Source organism: Suncus etruscus, chromosome 17 (genome assembly GCF_024139225.1).
Source record: "Suncus etruscus isolate mSunEtr1 chromosome 17, mSunEtr1.pri.cur, whole genome shotgun sequence".
NCBI classification, from domain to species: Eukaryota; Metazoa; Chordata; class Mammalia; order Eulipotyphla; family Soricidae; genus Suncus; species Suncus etruscus.
The window spans coordinates 12,870,264-12,889,912 of record NC_064864.1 but is presented as its reverse complement, the minus strand read 5'-3'; the positions used below and the strand labels follow the sequence as shown (position 1 = coordinate 12,889,912).

At 33.4% G+C, this 19,649-nt stretch overlaps 1 protein-coding gene and 1 non-coding gene across 2 annotated transcripts in view; both read right to left on the bottom strand.

The window, feature by feature from the left end:
- Window positions 1–19,649, bottom strand: part of PCDH15 (protocadherin related 15) — a 1,226,762-nt gene that overhangs the window by 1,071,524 nt on the left and 135,589 nt on the right. The window lies entirely within an intron of this gene.
- LOC125995284 (U6 spliceosomal RNA) lies at window positions 3,918–4,024 on the bottom strand. Its single transcript, XR_007490832.1, has one exon. It is a non-coding gene; the product is annotated as a U6 spliceosomal RNA (small nuclear RNA).

The window sequence follows — 19,649 nt, the reverse complement described above, 5'->3', positions numbered from 1 at the left end:
TTGGGTCGTGCAGAATATACTTTATAGCCTAAAAGAGGTGGTGTTTGCCTCCAGCATCTGTTTATCAAAACATTAGGCTTTTGAAGTGCTTGAGACCATATACCTATGGGTTATTTTACTAATACACATAATTCCAGTTTCCTTGAAACTCTGGGGTGCGATTTGGATAAGCAATATATGACAAAATTTTATTCCCTAACCCAACTTTCTCTCATATCACAAGCTCAGACATTCTGCCTTATTGCTCTTATTGCTCTCAGTCCACCAACTCAGAGATTTCACCTTTTTAATTGGGCCATTGGTTTAAAGAACCCAGAACTCCTTTCAGTCTAATGAAAATCAAATTTTCCAATCAGGATTCCCCAGTGGCCCGTGAACAGCACATAACTAGAGGCACTTAGAAACTTAGTTGAAAAGCAGCTAACACTCTGGAACATATAGCAGCTAAGATTGGTACACAGTCCACTTTCTGAATAGGTTTTGTCAATATTGGTAATAAAAAGTAAATCAGGTAGCTGAAGACATTTATTTAAGAGCTGTCCATTAATCCATGGTTCCTATTGGGAAATTAAAGAACTGCTTACCTTCACCAGTAGCCATTCCAAAAGACAGGCCTTTGATATAAAGGCAGACAGGAGTTGATGTAAAAGCCTATTCACCAAAAAGACAGAAAGTGCTTTGCTTCTTAAGTCTATTCTCTCAACAATTGAGCCTCCATGTAGTGATTTCAATGGACTATTTTGCCTCAGGAATGGTGAGCTCACCCACAATGTCTCAATATTTTGTTGATGCAGTCTTACATCCAAATGGAAAGTTTCCCTAAGCATATTTAGTCCTATATGGATGATATATTGTTGGGCTTTTCTTAGGACAGACAATTACAATATTTGTATGAACATGTCATCACATGTTTTCAGGCTCCTAGTTTAAAATTAGCCACAGGAGGGGCCGGAGCAGTGGCACAGTAGTAGGGCATTTGCATTGCACTTGGCTGACTTAGGGTAGATTGCAGTTTGATCCCCTGACGTCCCATATGGTCCTTCAAGCCAGGAATGATTTCTGAGTGAATAGTCAGGAGTGACCCCCCGAGAGTCAGCAGGTGTGGCCCACCATCCAAAAAATAATAAAACAAAATAAAATTAGCCACAGAAAAAACTTCAGGACTTGGCCCCATTTCAATATTTGTATTAGAGCATACTTCAATTCGTACCTAAATATTTTTATTATTTATCAGAAAAATCTAAAATCACTCAGTGATTTTCCAAAACTTTGAAGTGACATAAATTGGATCTATCCCTCCCTTAGGATTCCAAAATCTGATCTCTGTAACTTATTCAGTACACTAGAGGGAGATACAGACTTAAATAGCATCTGGTGTTTAAACCAAAAGGTTCAAAATGAATTGAATATTTTTATGGACATGCTCCAGAAGTTCTACATTTTTAGTCTGATGCCTACAGAGAATGTGTGGATTTTAATTTTTGCAACTCTTCATTCTCATACAGTGATATTGTTCAGCTACCTGGGCCTCTAGAATGGATTTATTTACACAAAGCCCTCACACAGGTAGGCCCTATTTGGAAATGCTCAGTGCTCTTATGATCAAAGCAATTCTCAGAGTATGTCTGTGTTAGATTTTGATACTGAAATAATAGTCCTGTCAACACACACACCCCTAAATGGAAGTAGGATGCATTAATAGGCGATATCAAACTGGTCTTTATTTTTGTTGTTGTTTGTTTTTAGCCAGACCCGGTGATGCTCAAAAGTTACTCCTGGCTATAAGCTCAGAACTTGCTCCTGGTTTGGGGACCCTATGGGACGTAGGGGAATCAATCTGCGGTCCGACCAGAGTCAACCATGTGCAAGGTAAATGCCCTACTGCTGCACCACTGCTCTGGCCCCGAAATTGGTCTTTATTACTCTGAGTTTTGGTAATTTCATTTGATTTTGTGTTGTAATAAACAATGTTTGGTAAATGTGTGCCCGTAAAGGTGTAGGATAAAACAGGGCGTGTGGGAAATTGAAGACACTGATGAAAGGAAGGTTACCTTGGTTATGTGATTTGTGTTTCACCTTTTAATTCCTGAAATAACTGTAATAGGGAAAACTGGAAAATCATGTTACTGTAATAAACTTTTTAAAACTAATTAAATAAAAAGTTGATTCTTATTTCTAGACTTCTGTCAATCTCTCTCTGCCTTATTCACACTGTCATTATTCTCACTATCTTTCATTCTTTCTTTTTTTGGGGGAAACACTCAACGTGGCTGAGGGGTTAATTCTGGCTCTACACAAAGAAATCACTACTCCTTGCCAGTTTTGGAACCATATGGGTTGCAGGGGATCAAACATGTCTGGCTGAGGAGAAGGCAAAAGACCTACCTCTGTTCTCTCTCTCTCTCTCTCTCTCTCTCTCTCTCTCTCTCTCTCTCTCTCTCTCTCTCTCTCTCTCTCTCTCTCTCTCTTTCTTTCTCACTCTCTTTAGCTCTCTTTCCCTTCCATTTGAGAGGAACCATCTCCAATAATTTGTAAACTAAGTTAATGATGTTCTGACAATGTCTAATAAAAAGAATCAATGATTAAAAATGAATGTCTTTCTATATGTGAAACTATAAAAACATTTTATTAGAACTGCCTAGATGTTAGTGAGATTAACATTAGGTATCAAAAGTACTACCAAGAAATCATATAATTAAAATTTAAAACACACAATAAAGGTTATTTTTCTTATTATAACTTCTATACACCTAATTTTTATATGCACAAGCATGTTCCTACTCTCTCTATATAATAGAATAGCTAGCAAATGAGAAAGTTTATGTAAACGTGAATCTCTGCATCCTTTATAATTGTGTCACTTTCAATTTGCAAGATAAAGTAATTTGGGAAAGGGGTTGGTATTTGAAATTAAAATAAGATATCTTTATGGACAATTGGTTTCCTCGTTGAATGATAACTCTGGAAATATAACTGGATCATGAATAATGTCAGCTAAAAATAGTGACTCCTTTATTGCAATTGTGTTAATAAGCTTGCGTATGTAAATTCAAACAATAAAGTATATAATGGAATGAAGGACAATGGAAGTCTCGATGATGAGTCAATCATTTTTGAGTCAAAGCTGACATTTCAGTTTTCCTGAGGGATGAATTAAAAAAGTGAACGGTGTGAAGAGAGACAAAGACTTGCCAGCATTACTGTTTGAGAGAGGGAAGGTTCAGGGAAGAGCTGTCAGTTGAGACTGTAAAAAAATGAGATATAAAAAATATTACTGCAACTCAACTTGCTTATACCAAAAATACAAGACAGAAAGATCTAATTAAAAATGACATATTAACAGGGACCAGAGTAATATCACAATGGATAGGGTGCTTGCTTGCACATGGCTGACCCAGGATCCCATATGAGTGGAATGGCTCAAGGTTAAGCCTGCCAGGATTGATTTCTGATTGTAGATCCAGGAGTAACCCCTGAAAACCACCGAGTGTGGCCCATAAATCAAATAACCAAAAACCAAAGCAAAACAGAAAACTCATTACCATCATCTCTTATATTTTCTTAATCTTTACTCATTTATAAGAATTCAACTTTATCAACTAATATTTGTAGCTGAGAATCTGCAATAAGGTATCTATTTTAAAACACAAAATATTGCATAATGAAACAAAGCCTAAATGGAATGAGAAGGAATACAATGATCAGACCTGATTTTAAAATTGGAAATATATGTGATTACTTATAAAAAATCTGCAGAATCTATGCATATATCATATTAAATCAGAATTCACGAATGTCTTTGAAATCCTACAGTGACTATATGGCACTTTAGGTAGTTGCAAGAATTCTTCCAATTTCTCTAAAGCAGTTTGTAGATACTTTCAAAGTCTTTAGTTTGTTTGTTTTTTCTTTTTTTTTTTAATATGGAACGCTTCACGAATTTGCGTGTCATCCTTGCGCAGGGGCCATGCTAATCTTCTCTGTATCGTTCCAATTTTAGTATATGTGCTGCCGAAGCGAGCACTGTTTGTTTGTTTGTTTTTTCAATTTCTCTCCTCTTCTTCCTAACCCCTAAATATTTAGGACTCTCTAGTATCTGAACAGACTAGTCTCAAGCTTTTTTCTTATTGGATAATACAGCCTTTCTTTGAGGGGGGTGCCATATTATGTCATGGGGGTCAAGCTAGAACTTAGGTAAATTTTTGCACTAAATATACAAACTTCATATCCACAGGACAAACTGACCCGTGGAAATTGTTAGAAAACCCTTCTCAGTTTCTAGTCTCCTTTTATTAATTTAAAAAAAATAACATAATCCCTACGACAAATATTTTTATATATGCTACACATGTTCTCTATATGTTCCTTAATTATATATGCTCACTGTGATCCCTCATGAATATGAATGCTTCCTCAATAATGGCTAGAATATACTTATGTGATTATGTCATTCTTTTTATGCTAAATATAAAACATACCATTAGATATAAAATAGATTAATTTTATAGTGCTTGCTAGTACATATTTTTCTTAACTTGTTTCTATGCCAATAAAAACGTTCCATACATTTTTCTGCTTATTTTGGATGACAATGCCAATAATAGCCTTCCTATTTAAATGTCAGCCACTTTAAATTATATCACCAAGCTAGAATGTCATAGTATGAAATTTCTGTATTTGAAGTTCTACTTCAAAGTCCTATCAGAAACTTAAATTCTAAAAAAATTGATCTACATGAAATATTTTTTGTGAGGAATGGTGTTAGGAGGCCTGTGGATCACTCCCAGCTGTACTTGACCAAGTGGATTGGTGTCTGTAATGCTACAAATCTATTATAAGTTATTATTCTATGCTTCCAGACCAATGCTTACTTGAAAGTACCATGTGATGGAGGGATTTGAACTTATTATTGGCATCTGCCATATGACCACTGAGTTGTGAACTCAGGCTTTTAAAAGTTAAATATAAATGGAGTGAATGAAGCTATGTGAAATACTACAGAAATAGAAAAGCAAAGCAAATATTGGATGACATAGTTCATATGTGAGATAGAAAGATGGTAAGGCACAAACAAAATATTAAAATAAAAAAAAACTTCGACTCCTTTAAGGACTGGAAGGACCTGAAGATCTGGCTCACAATTTGAAGCTCAACACCAAGAATGGTGAATGCTGATAGGGAAATAAACCACACTAACAACTACCATGATAATGTTAAAGAATGTCATGAATACAGGCAGAGGTGGGGAGGTGGGAGGCATTGGTGGTGGGAATGTTGCACTGGTGAAGGGGGGTATTCTGTTTATGCCCTGAAACCCAACTACAAACATGCTTGTAATTAATCATGGTACTTAAAAAAACAAACAAACAAACAAAAAAAAAACTTCGACTCTAACAATTTATTTTTCCCCTGAGGGAAAAAAGACTGAACTTAAAAGGGGAAGTATTTTAAAAAACTATTTTAGAATGATATTTATAACTTAGTGGTATGATGTGGCAATATGTATTTTTAAGAGTCACAGATTAGTCACTCTGAAACATACAATCCTAGAATCACCTCAATAAACAAGTAAATAAAAGGAACAACCCAAAATATTTTAATAACATATTACTCAATATTGAATTATAAATCCCAATTTGATATTTAAATTTAAAATATTAACTTATTTAAATAAAATTTTAATTTTAAAACATCATTAGGTTCATAGAAATATTGAAAATAGATTTATAATGTTATCATAGATCCTATATATACTTTTTACCTTTTTACATTATAGTTCATTACTCATAAACAATGAATTAACATTGATTAATTTTTAAATTATATTTTAATACAGAACATAGCTGGTGGTGTAGGCAGGGTCTAGGTGCTCACCAGGAGATTCTATGATCAGCAAGACGATCTGATTGTTCAATCTTCTAATTTGATGTTCCTATGTAATGTTGAGGAGCCATTGGTTGCTGTAATGTAATCAAGACCTTGTACATGTTAGGTCTATGCACCAGAGCTTAAGCGCTTTGTAGCCCTCATATACTATTTTAAGTTGTTGCTTTTATTTCAATATTTTAGTAATAATATTAAAGATTTTTGCTTTTGGGGAGCCCCACATTTAGTAGTATTCAGTTTTCACTCCAGAATCCTTGCTCTGTGATCACTACTGGCAGTATAAACATCATATGTGATGATGGGAATAAAACCCTGGTTGTCCATATGCAAGACAAACAACTTAATTTGTGTGTTATCCCTTAAATCCTAATTCATTTTTCCATAATAATAGTTTCTATTTCAAGCGAATGATTAAGTAACAAATAAATATGGACACTGTAGTCTAAATGTCACTGATACAGAATACTACATTAGAATTTGTAAAACTAACAAAATTAGTACCTAAGGGAAATTTTTTCTTGCTGGTCTATTTGAAAATATTATTATGCAACAAATTAAAATTGTAATGACAATGAACTAGCTATATCAAATGCTAATCTCAGCAATTACAGATTTTATTTCTAATATACTGCCTAAACCTAACTTTCTCTTAGTTTGGAGGTGGGGAGTTCCCAGTTATTCTTCAATTTTGTTCACATACTTGCTTCCTATATTTTGTTTCTTTTTGTTATTTTACATTTTTATTTTATTTCTGTAATCTATTTGAAGGCAAATCCCAGGTGCAATATCTTTATGTATAAATTATATGTTTACATTAATTTCTAGGTTATATGATTTTTTTCCTGGTTTTTGGGCCATATCCAGTGACACTCAGGGGTTACTCCTGACTATGTGCTCAGAAATCTCCTGGCTTCGGGGATCATATGAGGCACTGGGGATCAAACTGAAGACCATCCTAGATCATCCACATGCAAGGCAAACACCCTACCACTGAGCAACCACACCATCCCCTAGGTTATATCATTTAAAAAAATAAATATCATGCACTTTTACAGACCTGATTTTAATTTGTTCTTCTTCCTAAGTTTCAGTTGAGGGACCATCATACCTAGCAATTCAACATTTTGGCATCTACCTCTAAGATTCAAAATCTCTATTAAAATGAGCATTTTAATTGTCATTTTGCCACCATTTAAAGAAGCGTGACATGGAAAAAAAAACAGCTGTTTAAGAACAGGTAACTGGGTAAATAAACTGTGATGTATTGTTCTAAATACTAAGTAGTAATATAAAACTACTCAAACATAAATATAAAGTCATGTAATTTATGCTAGGTGAATGGTTTTGGAGACTACCACAAAAGGTAGTCAGAGGAGAGAGGCAGATCAATGATTGCCCTCAGATATGAGATATAAAGTTATATAGTAGGAAAAAATATGTTGGAAAACAATAAAATTTTGGAACATTGGTGGTGGGAATGTTGCACTGGTGATGGGGGTATCCTCTTATATGACAGAAACCCGACCACAATCATGTTTGTAACGAAGGTTTTTAAATAAAATATTATTAAAAAAAACTTGAGACCTGGTTTTTAGTAGAATGTTTACTATGGTGAAGCTAGAAATATGAGGTGGTGTATGATGAAAACGGTGGAGAAAAGCAAGGTGTTGTGAGGAGGGTATAGTATTGGAATGATTTAAGCAAGATACTTCTCATTACATTTTTGACAGTGTTGAAAAAAAATAATGACAAAAATACATAAAAATACATTAAAAAAGTGCATAGCACAAATTGAGAAACTAATTCTAAACCAGCCTAGTTTCACATGTAGAAACTAAAATCTATGATTGGAATAATACAAAGTGTGTTACATGTCCAGAATACAATTTTCTTTTTCATAAACATCAATTTGATAAATCACATTTTCTAAAAGACTATAAAAATCATAACCCTTGGACTAGTATTCCAACCAGGGATTTCAAACTCAATTTACCTGAGGGCCACAGGAGGCAAAGTCAGGGTGATCCTTGAGTGCAAAGTCAGTAGTAAGCCTTGAACATTGGGGGTGTGTGACCCAAACAACTAAAACAAAACAAAACAAAAAAAAAAGATTCCTCTAGGGCAGGGCCACAAAATGTTGTATGGAGGGCCGTTTGCGGCCCGCAGGCCGAGAGTTTGAGACCCCAATAACCATTATCATTCTATTCTTTTTCGCTTGTGCTTATCACGGTGCTTATCATTGGCTTAAAGTACCTTTGGATTGAAACACCTTTCGGTTTGGCCCCTTATTCTACCTGTTCTCCACCCCAGAGTCTGGTCTTTACTTCCCAATAAAGGAAGACTTTGGTTCTCAAAGAGAAACTGTGAGTCTGGTTTTCCACAACTGAGTTACCTGCATGTTGGCCTTAGTGTGAGGAACAGAAATTTTGTGTTGGAAGTTCCTGGACCTCTACCATTCACTTCAACTTTGATTGGATTATTTCCTTTGTTGTCATTTATCCCAAACCCACGTCTCTCCAGTCCCCTGAGATTGGGGCATGAGGTTTACATTTGAGGCCACAGATTTAGGCCAATAGTTAAGTGAAGGATCCGGAGAGATAGCACAGTGGCAGGGCGTTTGCCTTACAAGCAGCCCTACCCAGGATAGACAGTGGTTTGAATCCTGGTATCCCATATGGTCCCCCATGTAAGGAGAGATTTCTGAACACAGAACCAGGAGTAACCCCTGAGCACTGCCAGGTGTGACACCAAAACAAAACAAACAAACAAAAAGAGTTAAGTGAATTTGATTTGCACATGACAAGCCAGATTCTATGCCTGGCTCATATGAGCACTGCCAGGAGTTACTGCTGAACACTGAGACAGAAGCAATCCTGGAGCATTGATGCATGTGCCTCAAGGCTTCTCCCCCTCAAAAGGTAAAATAAAAAACTTAAGAAAGGAGAAAAACTTAAATGATATAATATGAATATTTAATAAAGGAAAGCATAAATTTCATGATGCAGAGAAGCAATAACATATATGGAGGCTATTGTTTGTAGTTGAAAATAATTTATTTCATAGATAAGCTCATTTATTAATATCAACATATTTGACTGATATTAAAGTTAACTAGTATAGAGATAAAACCCTTGTCTTGCTCATGATTGAATCATGTTCCATCCCTAGAACCACATAGGTATGGTCCTTTGAGCCTCACCAAAATGGATTCCTGGTTGCTGAGCCAGGAGTAAGTCCTGAGCACTGCCAAGACAAAAATTAAACCAAAATGAAAAAATGATAACTGGATTTTACTTCTAGGTAAATTATATATTTATTGCCAACTGTCAATCCCAGACAAAATTATTAGATATATTATGTGTCATAGTCTTAACTGGAGCAATAGTTATAAATATAATAGTGAAATAAATATATAAATTAAGATATATATGGAAGAGTAATTGTTACTCAGATATTTTATATATTACTAAAGATGGCAGATATTTAGTTTAATATGTATATTAAATGCTGAGTTTAAAGTATCCTAATACGTTATAAGTACTTGTTATATTTCATAGGCTATTATCAAAATTGTAGTTAATGGATCATGGGGATTTTCATATCACCAATTTCTATTGTAATATTTTTTCATATATAGATTACTAAACAGGGTGCAAAATCAGACCATCCCTTTTTGAATACATTGAAAAGCACTTATAGTATGCAATATTCATCCTTAGACTAAAAAAGAAGGTCAGAGCAATAGTACAGCAGGAAGAAAACTTTCCTTGCATGCAGCCAACCTGGATTTGATCCCTGGTATCTTATATGATCTCCTAGCACCTCCAGAATTCCCGAGTCAGAGCCAGTAGTAATCTAGCACTGCCTCATAGGCTCCAAAACAAGCCAATATAAGCAAATAAGCACAAAGTATAGGAATGTAGATCAAGTGACAGAAATATTATATTTCAAGAAAGTGGGCCATTAAAAACAGGATCTGGGAGGGAGGGGCAGAAAGATAACACAAAGATAGGGCCTTTGCCTTGCATGAGGGATCCGGGTGGGACCCGTTTCAATTCCCAACATCCCATATGATCCCCCTGCCTACCAGGGATGATTTCTCAGTACAAAGACAGGAGTAACCCATGAGTACTGCTGTGCATGGCACCAAAAACCAATCAATTAATAAAAAGTTAAAAAAAAAAACAACCTGGGGCCAGAGCAAAAGCACAGTGACAGGGCATTTGCCTTGCACACGACTGATACAGGACAGAACTTGGTTCCATTCCTGGCAACCCCTATGGTCCCCCAAGCCAGGAGCGATTTTTGAATGCTTAGCCATGAGTGACCCCACAGCATCACAGGGTGTGGCCCAAAAAAAGCAAAACAAAACAAAAAAAACATAATCTGGTCATTTAGTATACTAGGCAAGGGCTTCAGCCATAGAAGTATCTATGGTCGCCCTTGTGCCATTCCATATGGATTCCATGATCTATTCCTCTAGGGCTCTGCTTATTTTCTTTTGCTCCCAATAATATCACAAACACTACACAAACTAGTATGGTGATGCAATTTTATACAAGTATATAATAACAGCTTAGTACCATGTGGCTAAAAAACAAAAATGTTTATCAATATTTTTGTAGCATGCCAGTTGACAAAGCTTTTTGACTTTGTGCTTTTCTTCTCAATCATGGCAGAATTAGTATAATTTAGGAAAGTATTAAGGTGTCTTTTACTAAGTCTAACATTGTAGACATACTTTCCATGCCCGATTAAACCTGTAGAAGAGATATAAAATGCCAGCTTATATCATTCTAGGAAAACAAAAGGAGTATTATTGTTTATGAAAGTAAATTTAAAATGCTAATTTGTCAATTCATGTCAAAATCAACATAAATATAAATTTACATTAAAGTGAAAAGCTCTGGCAACTAGAATAAACTAAAATATATTTTGATTAATGTTCAAGATTTGCATCAAGGTGGCATTCTATAAGATATATCCCTTAGAAGTGCTTAAATTGATCTGTCCAAATAAAGTACCCTGCCCTCAAATTACCACACATGAACTATTAGAATGGCTTAGACAAGAGACATTTTGCTTGTATACTGTATATTTATTGTTCTCTAGTTATTGTTTCTGAATATAGTAGTATTTAGGGATCACTCCTGGCTCTGCCCTGGGCTCAATCCTGGTAGTGCTTTGGAGACCTCAACTGTGCTGGTAATTAAATCATGTTGAGCTGCATTTTGTATCTGAAGTATATATCTTGCAACAAATTTTGGTTTCAAATATGAGTTACTATTAAAATCCACAATAGTAAACATTCTTATTTTCAGGTTCGCGTTCTAATAAAGATACATCTTATTTGTGTAGTTTGGTAACTAGAAAGTTGCTCATTGGGGAATATTATTTTTAAATAATGATTAAACTGGAGTATAAAATAATTCCTGTTAAAAACTAAGAAAGCATTCTTAAGTTCACACCTCACCTGTTATTCATGACACTGTGTAATGTAGTATAGAGAGACTAGGCTAGTCCAGTCTCCCAAGAAAAAGAAAAACTGCCTTTTTTTTTAGATAAAAGAATCTATATAAAGACATTCTGGTTCTAGCAATATATCATATATTCAGCCATACAAAAAATGTCTCAATATTATGGGGATTAAGTTTCCAAGTGAGAATATTTCTTATTAGAGACATTTATTTTCAAAATAAAATTGATATAATGATACCATAAATAAAATAAATTTCTGACATATTTGCATATTTACCAACCCATAACAGTCATTTTGAAGCAATAAAAAATATTATAAGCTTCCCACACATCTCCAAATTCTTCCACACCAACAATTATCTTTATTGTCATAGATTAGAGAAGATTTCTAAAAAAAAATCATTAAACTTGAATGTAATTGAACATGATGAGAATAATTTCCTAACACTGTCAATGTCAATTTTTGATTGCTAGTTTTTGTTTTGAGTTCATTCCTGTCAGGGCCCAGGGCTTACTCCTGGCTTTGCTCTCAAGATTTAATCTTCATAATTTGGGGATCACATGTGTTGGTGAACCGAACTGGTTATGTGCAAGGCAAGTATCAACCCTATACACTGTAATATCTCTCTAGCCACATGTCATTATAAAATTAAAATGTAATTATGTAGTTAATAGTTATTAATTTTAGGTAACTATTTTATGAGCAAATGCAACCCATTTTATTGTCATTTATCATATTATATTTTGCCACTTTTACAATTCACTTCCTCTTTCATAGCTAGTTATTTAAAGAAAAATTGAAAAATATTAATTTTAATATATATTTGTGTATCATCTCGAAAAGCTCAACTTTATACTATACTTTAAATTCAAGCTAGTTTAGTCACAACCTAAGAGTAGATTCTAATGAAGCAAGAATATTCATAAGACAATTCTATTTCTTTGCACATAAAGGTAAATTGAGCACTATTTTTATTTATTTTTTTATATGCAATGTAGTAAGTCTATAAAGCAGGGAAATAATCCTCCAAGTCACACCTTAACTCAAATGATCTCTTTTTTATTAACTTAGTAGTCAAGAGTGTCATTTGTTTGAAAGCTATTCTATTACAAAAAAAAAATAATAAATCCCCTACAGTCTCGCTTTTGTGCTGTAATACTTGAAAAATGAGTGACTGGAGCTCAGCATGGAAACCCTTTAGCCTGCTGCATGAGCCCACGAGAGGCAAAAAATAAATAGAAGTAAGAAAGATTTAAAGTATTCAATTTTATCAGTTCTCTAGAGGAGGGCCTCCAGAGATGCTGGGTTAGGTCAACAAAGGAGTGATTTGGTACTTTCAGATAAGTTACACATGATAAATGCACTAAAATTGTTTAAATTCTATGTGGGTAAAGTTTTTTATTGTATCAAATTAAGTGTAAGATGTCATTATTGAAAATGATCTTTTTGTATGAATATCTATTTCAACATGAATTAAATAATAATAAATACAAACAAATGAACACATAGTTAGAGAAACATCACTTAACAATTTAAAGAAACATACCCCATCATAAAGACTTCCTCCGCTATTTTAACTACTTCCTTCATGGAAATGTTTACTCTTTTTTCCAATTAAATATATCATTGTAGATTATAAAGGTTGCTTATGTATCTTACATTAAAATTATTTGGTAGGTTTCAATAATTATTTGCTCGATGAATGAAAGAATAGCCAAATTGGAGATAGAGAAATATGTAGAAAATTAATATATATTCTAAAACACACATATACAAATAGGACAGTGTCATATGTAACAACTATTATTTACAGATGATTTAATGAACCAAATATTTATATCACATTAACTACTTAAGGCTGCATAATAAAATTTATTTATAGTTTAACATTTCTGGAAATGCATAATTTTTTATAAAGTAATACTCGGTTCCTCAATTATTTTATTATGCATCACAGAAAAAAGGATACAAGCAATATTAGATTAATAAATATATCTTTGTTTTTACCATTCATAAAGTCCTTTGATTTTAAAATGTATTTATTTATAAATGTATCTTTATAAATAAATTTATAAATGTATCTTTGTTTTTACCAATCATAAAGTCCTTTGATTTTTGTATCAGAAAATACAGAATAATACTTGAAATTATTTCAAATCAAATATAAATATAAATTTTTATTTAAATATTAAATTTAGTAGTCTATACAAATTATTACATTGTGCACAATATAATCCAACCCATCTTATTTTACATAAATGGTAAAAAATTTTAAACAATGTATTGGTATATATATTTCATAATAAAAAGAATACATCAACATTTTAAAAAGTTAAAAATTAAATTACATGAATAAGAAGCTTTGTTCAGTACATGAATTTTACTTAAGTACTAGGAGTAATCATAAACAGATGGATAGTACCTTTTAAACCCATTATTATCTGGTTACTTGCTTCATAATTCCACTTGATTTAATGGAATAAAGAAAACAGTTTGAACTTAAGAAGATATGATGTATGAGAGGGAAACTTTTATGCCTATAGATTTTCTTATAAAGAAAATTACAAAATTGTTTTTCTATCATTTTGACAGAGCAGACATCTTAAAGTAAAAAAAAACTACTACATTTTTCTTAGGCAAAACATATATTTGGTTATAGGTAATAGATAAAGAGAACTTCACAATGTAGTTATATATAGTTGATTCGTGCTTTCAAAAGTTAAGTCTCAACATTATTATTAGGCACCCAGGTTTCTACTTCCCAATTATCACTATTATTCCAGAAATTAGCTTAAAAGTATTATATTTTCTTAGTTTCAGGTTTTTAATAATATATGCATGGCAGTCTTAAAAAACTCAGCAAATTTACCTGGTTTTCTTCCTACTTATACTCCTCACACTGCTTCCAAAAAATAACAAGATGGTTCCTAATTGTGGGAATGGAATGCTTCAGAGTTCTCTGTATCTGACATGATAAATTGAAACCATGATGATACTAGCTAGCTGTGTTGTTAAGTCTGGGGTCTGAGGAATTCTCATTAGGAGATTACTAAATCTGTAGTTTCTGATTAGGAACTTCTCATCCAAACCTCTGACATCAAAATTTGATGATGCACCTATAATAGGAGTTAGAAACACAAACTAAGATTTTTATTTAAGGCCACTATAGTGTATGTTTGACAATATATTTTATATTTTTCTTAGAAAAAATAAAGTTTTCAAGAATCAATGCGAGGCACTGTTATGGCCATTTTTATACCTGTACAAAGCAAATAGCAATTTGAATTACACAATGTGTATGGATTTAAGAGCTGTCATTATATTGTAATAAGTTTCCATTGAAAGGGATATTTAAAATCATGTTTCTAGCATTTGCTGTGCTTTACCCTAAATATCTGTGATTGAATTTTCATATTTAAGCTCTCTGGTTCTCTCTTCAGTATTTTCTCCAAAAGTTAAGACTAACTAGTTCAATTGTACAAAGTAGATGTAAAGAGAGTTTACTTACTTTTTTTTAATTTTATTTAAACAACTTTATTACATACACGATTGTGTTTGGGTTTCAGTCATGTAAAGAACACCACCCATCACCAGTGCAACATTCCCATCACCAGTGTCCCAAATCTCCCTCTTACCCACCCAACCCCGCCTGTACTTTAGACAGGCTTTCTATTTGCCTCATACATTCTCATTATTAGGATAGTTCAAAACGCAGTTATTTCTCTAACTAAACTCATCCCTGTTTGTGGTGAGCTTCATGAGGTGAGCTGTAACTTCCAGCTCTTTTCTCTTTTGTGTCTGAAAATTATTATTGCAAGAATGTCTTTCATTTTTTCTTAAAACCCATAAATGAGTGACACCATTCTGCGTCTTTCTCTCTCTCTGACTTATTTCACTCAGCATAATAGATTCCATGTACATCAATGTATAGGAAAATTTCATGACTTCATCTCTCCTGACAGCTGCATAATATTCCATTGTGTATATGTACCACAGTTTCTTTAGCCATTCATCTGTTGAAGGGTATCTTGGCTGTTTCCAGAGTCTTGCTATGGTAAGTAGTGCTGCAATGAATATAGGTGTAAGGGAGGGATTTTTGTATTGTATTTTTGTGTTCCTAGGATATATTCCTAGGAGTGGTAAAGTTGCGTCGTATGGGAGCTAGATTTCCAGTTTTTGGGGGGAATCTTCATATTGATTTCCATAAAGGTTGAACTAGACCAACCAGCAGTGGCTAAGAGTTCCTTTCTCTCAATATCCCCCCCAACACTGCTTATTATCATTCTTTGTGATGTGTGCCAATTTCTGGGGTGTGAGATGGTACCTCATAGTTGTTTTGATTTGCATCTCCCTGCTGATTAGTGATGTGGAGCATTTTTTCATGTGTCTTTTGGCCATTTGTATTTCTTCTTTGTTAAAGTGTCTGTCCATTTCTTCTCCCCATTTTTGATGGGATTAGATTTTTTTTTTCTTGTAAAGTTCTGTCAGTGACTTGTATATTTTGGAGATTAGCTTCTTATCTGATGGGTATATGGTGATAGTTTCTCCCATTCAGTGGGGGACTCTTGTATCCTGGGCATTATTTCTTTTGAGGTGCAGAAGCTTCTCAATTTAATATATTCCCATCGGTTAATCTCTGCTGTCACTTGCTTGGAGAGTGTAATTTCCTCCTTGAAGATGCCTTTAGTCTCAATGTCCCGGAGTGTTTTACCTATGTGTTGTTCTATATATCTTATGGTTTGATATCGAAACTCTACTCCAAGAAATAAGGGAGGACAAGCAGAAATGGAAGCACATACCCTGCTCATGGATTGGTAAGATTAACATCATTAAAATGGCAATACTCCCCAAAGCATTGTACAGATTTAATGTGATCTCTCTAAAGATTCCCATGACATTCTTCAAAGAAGTTGATCAGGCACTTTTGAAATTCATTTGGAACATTAAACACCCTAGAATAGCTATAGCAATCATTGGGAAAAAGAATATGGGAGGAATTACTTTCCCCAACTTTACACTGTAATACAAAGCAATAGTTATCAAAACAGCATGGTATTGGAATAAAGACAAGCCCTCAGATCAGTGGAATAGGCTTGAATACTCTGAGAATGTTCCCCAGACATACAATCACCTAATTTTTGATAAAGGAGCAAGAAAACCTAAATGGAGCAAAGAAAGCCTCTTCAACAAGTGTTGTTGGCACAACTGGCTAACCACTTGCAAAAAATTGAATTTAGACGCCCAGCTAACATCATGTATGAAGGTTAAATCCAAATGATGAGTTTACTTACTTTTTAGGCTTAAAATTTAAAAGCTGAAAACTCAATGTTTTTTTCTATATATACATAGGGGATACGAAAAAAGAGATAGACTTATGTTACTTTCTTAGTAAAATGTCTATTCATGTTAGTTTTAACTTTTTTTTCTTTTGATTTTTGGGTCACACTCATTGACGTACAGGGGTTTGTTACTCCTGGCTATGTGCTCTGAAATCGCTCCTGGCTTGAGGGCCCATATGTTACTTGGAGGGATCTAACTGTGGTCCATCCTAGGTCAGCGAGTGTGCAAGGCAAACGCCCTACCGATGGCGTCACCTAGAGTTTTAACACATTTGCCTTGCATGAGGCCAACTTAGGTTCTATACTAGCCATCACCAAGCACTGCCCTGAGTCATTACTGGATGCAGAGCAGCAGTAGCAAAAATGACATAAGAATTCCAGAGGCATGCAAAATATTAGGTAGCATGTCAAAATTTTAATGTAATATCAAGCCATACCAGCTTGGATAAACAATATTAAAAGTTCTGGGAATAACATGTGTTGAAAGGAATTTCACAGAGAAGGAACTCATTCACTGTTGTTGATGTTGCTTATTTCAGTCTCTCTGATGAATAATTCAGAGGTTTCTCAAAATATTAAAACTAGAATTTCCACATAATACTGTAATTCAACACCTGGGATTCTGTCCCCAGCACAAAAAATATTAATATAGAAAGACATATGGATAGCTATTATTGTAAAAATTATTAAACAATAATGATATTATTAAAGCAAAATATGGAAAAATACCTAAATGACTAAAGTCAAAGGAATAAATTTTAAAAAATGATTATAAAATTTACACATATGAGAATACTACTAATGAAATTTTTAAATTAGTTGCAACTTGGAATTGAAAGAAATAATGCGGAGCCGGGAAGGTGGCGCTAAAGGTAAGGTGTCTGCCTTGCAAGCGCTAGCGTAGGACGGACCGCGGTTCGATCTCCCGGTGTCCCATATGGTCCCCCCAAGCCAGGGGCGATTTCTGAGCGCATAACCAGGAATAATCCCTGAGCGTCAAACGGGTGTGGCCCAAAAACCAAAAAAAAAAAAAAAAAAAAAAAGAAATAATGCTAAATAGAAGAAACCAGAAAGAAAAAAAGACACATTTTAGGTGACCTTACTCATAGGAAGGCGAATAAAGAAACAAAGAGAGAGATAATCCACAATAGAAACTGCCTTTAGATACAGTCAATGGAATTTGTGATATGAGAAGGGCTGAGTGAGAGGGTAGGGTTGGGGAAATAACCTTAGTATAATGACAAAGAGACCTTGACTCTCTAGAAGTGGGTATGTTTCATTATTGCTGGTACAAAATAATAATTTGCTAATATTGTAGAGAAAAGAAGAAAATACATTTTAAAAAGAGTAAGTGTAAAGTCACAATGCTGATATAATATTTAAAAATATAAAGCATAGCTCAAAGATAATACCACATTTGTGTCAAATTTATAATAATACAGTTCATTTAATTATGTAATTATAAATAAAGTAGCATAAATGTCATCAAAAATTTTTGAGATTATTGATACATCTAAGAAGTAATGAGAATCAAAATTTAATTGTTTTCATATATTCTAAGTATGAAAGATAACATGTTATCAATACTGCATATTTATATATGAATTAAGGGTCTATAAATGGTGACATATTTTATAATTATATTTATACAAGAGTTGTGCAAGGTAAATTAAGTATAAATCATGAGAGTTAATTATAACTATAGAATTAAGATATAAGCAAATGATATCAAATTTCTCTGGAGTCATCTAAAGCAAATTAAAAAATTACAATGTTTTGTTTGCAGCTAATTGGTTTTCTGTGGGTAGTTAGATATTTATACTTAAATGAACAGTGATATGCTTAGAATTTGAACTTAGTATCTATTAAATATGACTAAACAAGAAAATATATATTATGGCGCTGTTTTGATAATGAGCACCTAAAATATAAAGCATAAATAAAAATACAATTAATCACAGGATATGTGTAACAAGTTTTGTAGATAATTTCATTGTTACATATACATTTATATATGTATACTCATATCTACACACAAAATATCAATTATTATGTATATATGTAATAATTCAATTATTTCATGGCACATAGTTATAGATAAATTTTAAAGGTGCACAATCAAATATAAAATAAAAATTTAACTATAATATGATATTAAATTCAATATCCACAAAAGATCTATATTTGGTTTAAATATACTTATTTCTATCATTATTTTATGCATCATCCTTTGAGAATTTTTGGCATTTAATTTAGAATACATCTATTTTTGTTTCTAATTAAAATTAATTTTTGCATCATTTTCAGCTGTTTCTCAAAGATGTTAACACATTGATTAAATACTAACATGCAACCAATTAGGAATCTATTTTTTAATATTTTTACACTTTAATAAATTTAATTCACAAACAGTCAAACTAATCTTTTTTTTATTTTTATTTTATGTAAGTACTAGGCTAACAACATGTTTTTAATTAGGCTTCAGTCCTTATAAAGTACACACCCAACTTCACCAGTGCAATATTCCTACCATCAATGTCCCTTTCTCCCTTCTTCCCCAACCCCTTTCTTTCTTTGACACAGATATTCTTTCTCTCACTCACTACCTTTGTCATGATAGTTGTTAGTGTAGTTATTTCTCTAACTGCACTCAACACTCTTTGTGCTATGCTTCATATCATGGCCGGTTCTTCCAGCTCTCATCTCTATTGCCTCTGGGTCTTATTACCATACTCTCTTGAATTTTTCTTAAATCCTACAGTTGAGTGAGATTATTCTGTATCTGTCTCTCTCCCTTGAACTCATTTCACTCATCATAATAGTTTCCATGTCCATCTATGTATAGAAAAATTTAATGACTTCATTTTCCCTGACAGCTGCAACGTATTGCATTGTGTAGATAGATGTACCACAGTTTCTTTAGCCACTCATCTGTTGGACATCTG